Genomic DNA, 6671 nt, shown 5'->3' with positions numbered 1-6671 from the left:
TCATGAGTTTTTATGTGGAAAACTGGTAAAGTTAAAAGAAAATCACGGGGGCTTGGCTCAGCTAAAAAGTTTCACTGTAAAATGATGATTACAGTTGCGATAATTTATCACACAGACTGGAAAGAGTTGTTAGATGTCTCAAGTTACAATATTGATATATAGATGAATTTGTTGCACAGAATGGGCGGCGATCGATGGTGATTGCCAATACGTGTCAAGTGATGGCCGACAGTGGTCGTCAGTGGCAAAGTGACAGAAGTGATGTCGGACTACAGCTCCTTTTCAAAGCTTCAAGCTTTTTCTCGGGTCTCAAGCTTTCTCTCACGCTTCAAGCTCCTTCTCCCTTCATGAGAGGGGTGAGGCTCAATTTATAGAGTTCTGAGTGCAATTAATGCAAGAATATGAACCACTCTGACCATAAGTCTGGAGAGCTCCCCTCAATCAGATGACATTTAATGAACATTTGAGTGCATTAATGATCTAAAAAATGAGTGATTTTAGGCTCGTTGGATTCGTCTTTTCGAAACACTCGATTAAACTATAAGCATATTTGATTCAACATATGTTTGACATTATAAATATATCTGGAAAGCTTCTAAAAGTGGTTTAATGGCTTATTCCGAGCTTGATTTGAATCATATTATATTAATTTTAATATCATTAGGTCTGTTTCGTTGAGTCGGTCAGTTTTGACCATAAGTTTGTCGAAATCGGAGCTCTAAATGATTATTAATCAAACTTTGACGATTTCTCACTCAAAAGATTATCTCGAGATCTATCTCATGCCTAGAGATTCGTGTTGGATGTTAGTTCGACATGGAACCGATTTTCAGTCCAACCAGAATCAGGCCATCGACCGTGTCATAGTTAAACCGGTTGAATCGATTGGTTCGGTCCGTTTTTTAAAATGTGATGCACAGGGATTTGGCCCTCAAGGTCGAACGAGTGTATTCCTGACTCTTTGACCTTTTTTATTTCATCGAATGAGAGTGTTACATAAAGAGAAATCTAAAAAAAGAGGAGTCCCGGTACATAAAAGAGTCCTATTTATAGATATAAAATAACCCAAAGTTTTTAGGGGCATTTACATGTCTACCGCACAATTCTTATGTATATATATATCTAATACTTTTACTTTCATATTTATATGTTTATCACTCAACTACTTAGCATAACATCAACAATATTACCATCAATAATTTTTTAAAAATGGAATACATATTTTCATGCATATATTTATAGCATGAAAGTGTTATAAATGCAAATATTAAAAATTAGGTGTTAGATATATAAATACATAAGAATATTTTGGTGTTGTAAATTTATGCATCAAAATACATACTTTATTATGAAATTAATAAATGATTTTTTTTATGTGACTCTAAACATTTAAGTTTTACGCATGTAAACATATAAATTTTAGAGTTAAATATGTAAATATGATATGGCCTGCACAGTAAAAAGAAGGTGAGAGGATCCAAAAAAAAAGTGGTGGAAACTTCGACCCCACTTACGTTTGGGGTAACTTCGATATGAAAGGAGTGATCGTCTTCATGACATGTTCGACGAGATACAAATGATTCAACACCCATTGTGGCTCAGAAAGGATGTGTTTGTCTCATTGCTCAAGGCCTGGATTGCTTCAGATTATCTCTGAATAAGGTCGTTGCTTTGAAGAAGAGTCAGCAAGCGAAAGAAAATCGTCGCTCTGACTGTGCATAAATGGGAGCCTTCGAGCATACTGGTAAGGCACATACAAAGTACACTAGGAGGCTTGTAAGTGTTAGTTTTTGCATTATATTTTAATACAAATTAAGTATTTACTAATTATTTTCTTATTTTGACAGGCTTTAGAGTTGAGAAGAGAGCACATTGCTGCTGAATTTTGCGTGCATTTCCCATAAACATTAGTCGGATCAAACTTTGGTAGACAACAAATCCCAGGTGATCATATGAGTTACAATAATAATTGTTATGCAATTCAAATAATAGTTGAAATTCATTTTGCCTCTAAATTTCTTTTATCATTTGTTTGTAGAGACTTTCTGAAAGCTGAAGGAGAGTCGGACCCAACACATATGAGTTGCGATCTCAAGTCGTGATCCCTCTAACTATGAGCGGTGGACGGAAGCTGCCAAGGAAAAAAGAAGGGACATGTCTATGGATTGGGTTCACGAGCACAAACCTACAATACTCATGCCTCTCGTGACACATGCAGGGCACCCGCATCTACCGACTAGGAGGATGAGGTTCGTCGGCAGGTTGCCACATTTACCACTGATATTGAGAGCCAATTCGTTGCCAAACTTGCCTGAAATAGAGGCCATGGTAAAATCATAATTAGATGCATTTTGGCGTTATGTTGGAGAGCAGGCGACAATTGAGGATGTTGAGGAAGAGAATAATGAGGGCACCAATGAAGATTAAGACGCTATATTTGTCTTTATAAGACATTTCAAATGAACATTTTATTTTTATATGCAAAGATTTTAATTGTTTGTTTTAATGCATTGCATTCTTTTTCGCACTTAATTTTTGCATTCATTAATGTGATTTTAGTATAATAGTTACTTGGATTATTACATTTCAGTGTGCGATATATAATTGAATGTGTATGTGTTATGATTGTAGGTGTTAAAATTATAATAAAATTTTCATGCTACAGGTTTCTGATGGATTTCCTACGATTTTTCGATGTTTTTTTGCACTTTTTTCGTATGATATGATGGCTATATACTGTCAATATATTAATCAACAGTCTTCTGATGGACTATCAGTAAAGCGACGGGCATTTCTAATGGCCAATAAACCTATAATTTGTTGGGAAATATCATATTTTGCATCTTATTTTTGTAATGAGAATATTGTGATTCTATTTCATACAACGCAGATGAAGCCTATGTTATATTTCAATATCGAAATGTTCTCTGTATGCTACACCTTCTAAATGATTAGAAGAATTTTTTTCCCCATTCCCTTATAATTTTTTTTTCATGGCATTTACATAGCACACAAATCTTATATTTTTACATATCTGACCCCTAAATCTTCATATTTATAAACATACTACTTTAATCTTTAACGTCACATCAAAAATAACACTATTACCACTTTTAGAAAAGAGAAATCCACCTTTTTATTCATAGGTTTAAAACACCAGAATTGATATGCATGTAAATATGAAAATTTAGGTGTGAGATATAAAAATACATGAGAACTTATCTTTTTTCCTTTTTATGTACTTTATATACTCTTGCTGCTTGGTTTCAACACATTCAAATCACATACCAGAACTAAAACTACAACACTCCTAACATCTCTTCTGAAGCTCTTTGAGATGATCCTATTCTTTCATGGAACCTGCAGTTAGATGCCTGCGCGCATCACTTTTTCGATGATCTACGAAATCCGAATACTCTGCTTCCGAATGGAAGCTCTCTTCCACCTCTATTCAATTTCACCCCTCAAGGTACTTTTCATCCACATCTTTATTCATTCATCACCCCATTCCCCATTTCTTTATAGTTTCTTAACTGCTATAACCCATTAAAATTCGCTTTCAGAGCTTGAAGGTGCTTCCCCTGATCTGATTCAGCGTCTCATACCTGAGCATGCTATGCGCTAAATTAATCAATATAAACAGCAATTGGTTATTTCTGGGAATTGGAGAAGAGAACGATTGTTCTACTTGGGCTTGCTTCTTCATGAAATTAGCATTCTGCACATTGAAAAAGGAAGAACCATAAACGAATGCTGATCTGAACTGAAGCCTTCCTGGCAACCATTATTCATCAGAAAATAGGCATCGTTTGTTTTTTTTTTTTTTTTGGCCGGCCATCTGATTTCCATCTATTTGTCTTGGCTTATTACCCCTCTAGATCATCTGAAACTTTTTGAGCTGTCATTGTAAGCTAAAATGTTGTTGTAATTGCCGTTCTTTGATGATGCACTTCTTTGTATTCCTGAACTGTATTAGGGTTATTATAAGGATCAGTAATAAATTCATATTTTTTTATATTGATGAAAAGGTGGCTGAAAGTATTTTCAATCATGAAACTGTGGTTTATGATATCTGTAGATATAGAATTCATGGCAAACATTGAGTTTAAAAATGACAGACTTAAGGAAATAATATTACATCAGGACTCCGCACGTAGAGTTACGTGTGGAGTCTAATGAAATCACGCCACACGTGAATGTGAGAAAAAAAATCGGACCGGTAACACAGAAGAATATTCCCCCCGTGTTATTCATGTATTATTGTGTGTTATTCAAATATTATTGATGTGTTATTGTGTTATTATAACACCAAAAATATTCTCAGAACACAATAACACATGAATAACATACAATAACACTTGAATAACAAGAGGGGAATATGTATTACCGGACCGATTTTTTTTTCTCACCGCATGATTTCATTGAACTTCGCGTGTAACTCTACGCTGATGTAATATTTTTTCCTCAAAGACACTTTAAATATTGAAATAATAAAAATATAAAAATATATTTAATCTAAATATCATCGATATATAATTTAATTATTGACGATTAAGATAAATATCAAACGTTATCCCAAAGTAAAATTGGTGGAATATTTCTCCTTAGAGTTTTAATAATTCATGCCGGCTGTTATGGGAAGAATGGTATAGCGTTGTTTTTAGAAGATTTACATACTGACTAATCACAATTTATATATTTACATATTAACACCTAGATTGCTATTTTTGTCCGATCTTATCCGTGTAAGAAAAATACGTATTTCACATTTTTAGAGTTAGAATACTTGTATTATTTTTTTATATGATATCGTTCAATTTCAATTTGTCGTGTGAATCACACCTGAGAGATAGAGCATTAAGAACGAGGATGGAAAAATAAAGAGCGAGAGATTGTACAGGCAAGGTTCAAATGGACCGGATTATTGAACCGGTAGAGGAGGAGGTTTAAGATTCAACTGTTGGACTGGATTGAACGGGCGGTTGAATCGGATGATATCATAAATATAAAAAAAAAATATTAAATATAACTTAAATGTCATAACAATTAGATGGAATTCAGTATAGAAGGTTAATAAGAAGGAAGCATAACCAAGAAAATATAACAGTGTAAAAAATAAAAGATAATAGAGTAATAGTCATGCTTATTTCACACAAGGTAAAAGAGAAAGTTAAGCTTACACATTCGTCATGATATCAAAAGATTCAAACCATTCTTCATTATTTCTAATAAAAATATGATATGAGATAAAAAAATTATAGTTTAACTGATTGATTGGTTTGACTGTTGGTTTGATGTGGAGCCGATTTTCAGCCAACTAGAACCAGGCCATCGACCGGTTCACAGTTAAACCGGTTTAATTGATTGGTTCGGTCTGTTTTTTAAAACGTTATGCACATGAATTTGGCCCTCAAGATCGAACGAGTGTATTCCTGACTCTCTGAACTTTTTTTTTATTTCATCGAATGAGAGTGTTACATAAAGAGGAATCTAAAAAAAGAGGAGTCTCAGTACATGAAAGGGTCCTATTTATAGATGATGGGAGGACAAAAAATAAAATTACAATATCATCCCTAATTAAAAAGGGTTAATACATGGCATTTTGAGCTTTTGTTCGTCAAAGCCTATCGTTCAGGAGCTCATCGATTGGTGGAGCTGTCCTTCAGTCGGTAGTTTGGTGGGCTATGGGTGGTCGGCTGACTGTGGGTGGTCGGCTGGCTGAGGTGATTAGATGTTGGATTGAGGTGGGCGGCCAATTAGGTGGCCAACTGAGGATTTGAGGTGATTGACGAATGAGGTGACCGATTGGTAGATTGAGATGGATTGCTAGTGAGGTGGTCAACTTGTGTTCTCTCATTAGTTTTATGTCTGTTGGTCTTTGCTACCATCAAATCCCATCGCGATATGCACAAATATAGTTTTTGACATTCATAAATGTCCTCTAGTCTCTTACTTCAAAAAGTTGTAAATACATAAGACTTATATGGTATATATGTAAGTGCTCTTCTTCTTCTTTTTTTTTTAATTTCTCATTTCGGATTAGGGTCCTAAACTAGTCGAAGATCAGTGAATCTGTGCTTAGTTCAAGTTCGAGTAGTTAAAAAATACCTCTATTCAACTCGTTTATATTTTGAACAAAAAATATTTGTTCGTGTTTGGCTCTTCTTTGCTTAGTGAGTCAAACACGAGTTGTTCATGAAGAAAGAGCCATTCTGATATCCCTAATCAGACATCCGTAGGAAGTTGAGTTAGAGAGAGATTTAAATCCTATTCTTTATATTAAATTATAATTTAAATACATTTTAATATTATATTCTATTTTTAAATTAATAATTTTAATTGATCATAAATCTTTGTAGTCTTATAATCAATTAAATTATTTAAAAATCAAAATGAGTTGAACAGAACGAACAAATATTTGTTCACGTACAACTCGTTTATCCAATGAAAAAAAATTATTCACGTTCAGCTCATTTACACTTTTTAATGCGTCAAACACAATACAATGATGAATAACGAGCGGTTTTGAAAAACCCTATTTGGGGTCTAATTATCGCGACTGTAATGGGAGAGCGCACGTAATAACCGCTCCTGTTTGGGATGATGATTTTTGCATGCCTTGCAGTGGGAGTTGCCCGGGTCCATAATGCGATGTTTTTTAAATTCATTGG

General features: G+C 34.2%; 1 long non-coding RNA gene across 1 annotated transcript; it reads left to right on the top strand.

The window, feature by feature from the left end:
• Nucleotides 1–3271: 3271 nt before the first annotated feature.
• On the top strand, nucleotides 3272–4018 carry LOC110025576. The gene is made up of 2 exons (XR_002294131.1): nucleotides 3272–3469; nucleotides 3564–4018. It is a non-coding gene; the product is annotated as an uncharacterized LOC110025576 (long non-coding RNA).
• Nucleotides 4019–6671: the final 2653 nt, after the last annotated feature.

This window comes from Phalaenopsis equestris, unplaced genomic scaffold (genome assembly GCF_001263595.1).
Source record: "Phalaenopsis equestris unplaced genomic scaffold, ASM126359v1 Scaffold000303, whole genome shotgun sequence".
Classification (NCBI taxonomy): Eukaryota; Viridiplantae; Streptophyta; class Magnoliopsida; order Asparagales; family Orchidaceae; genus Phalaenopsis; species Phalaenopsis equestris.
This window is presented reverse-complemented; position numbering and strand designations above follow the sequence as displayed.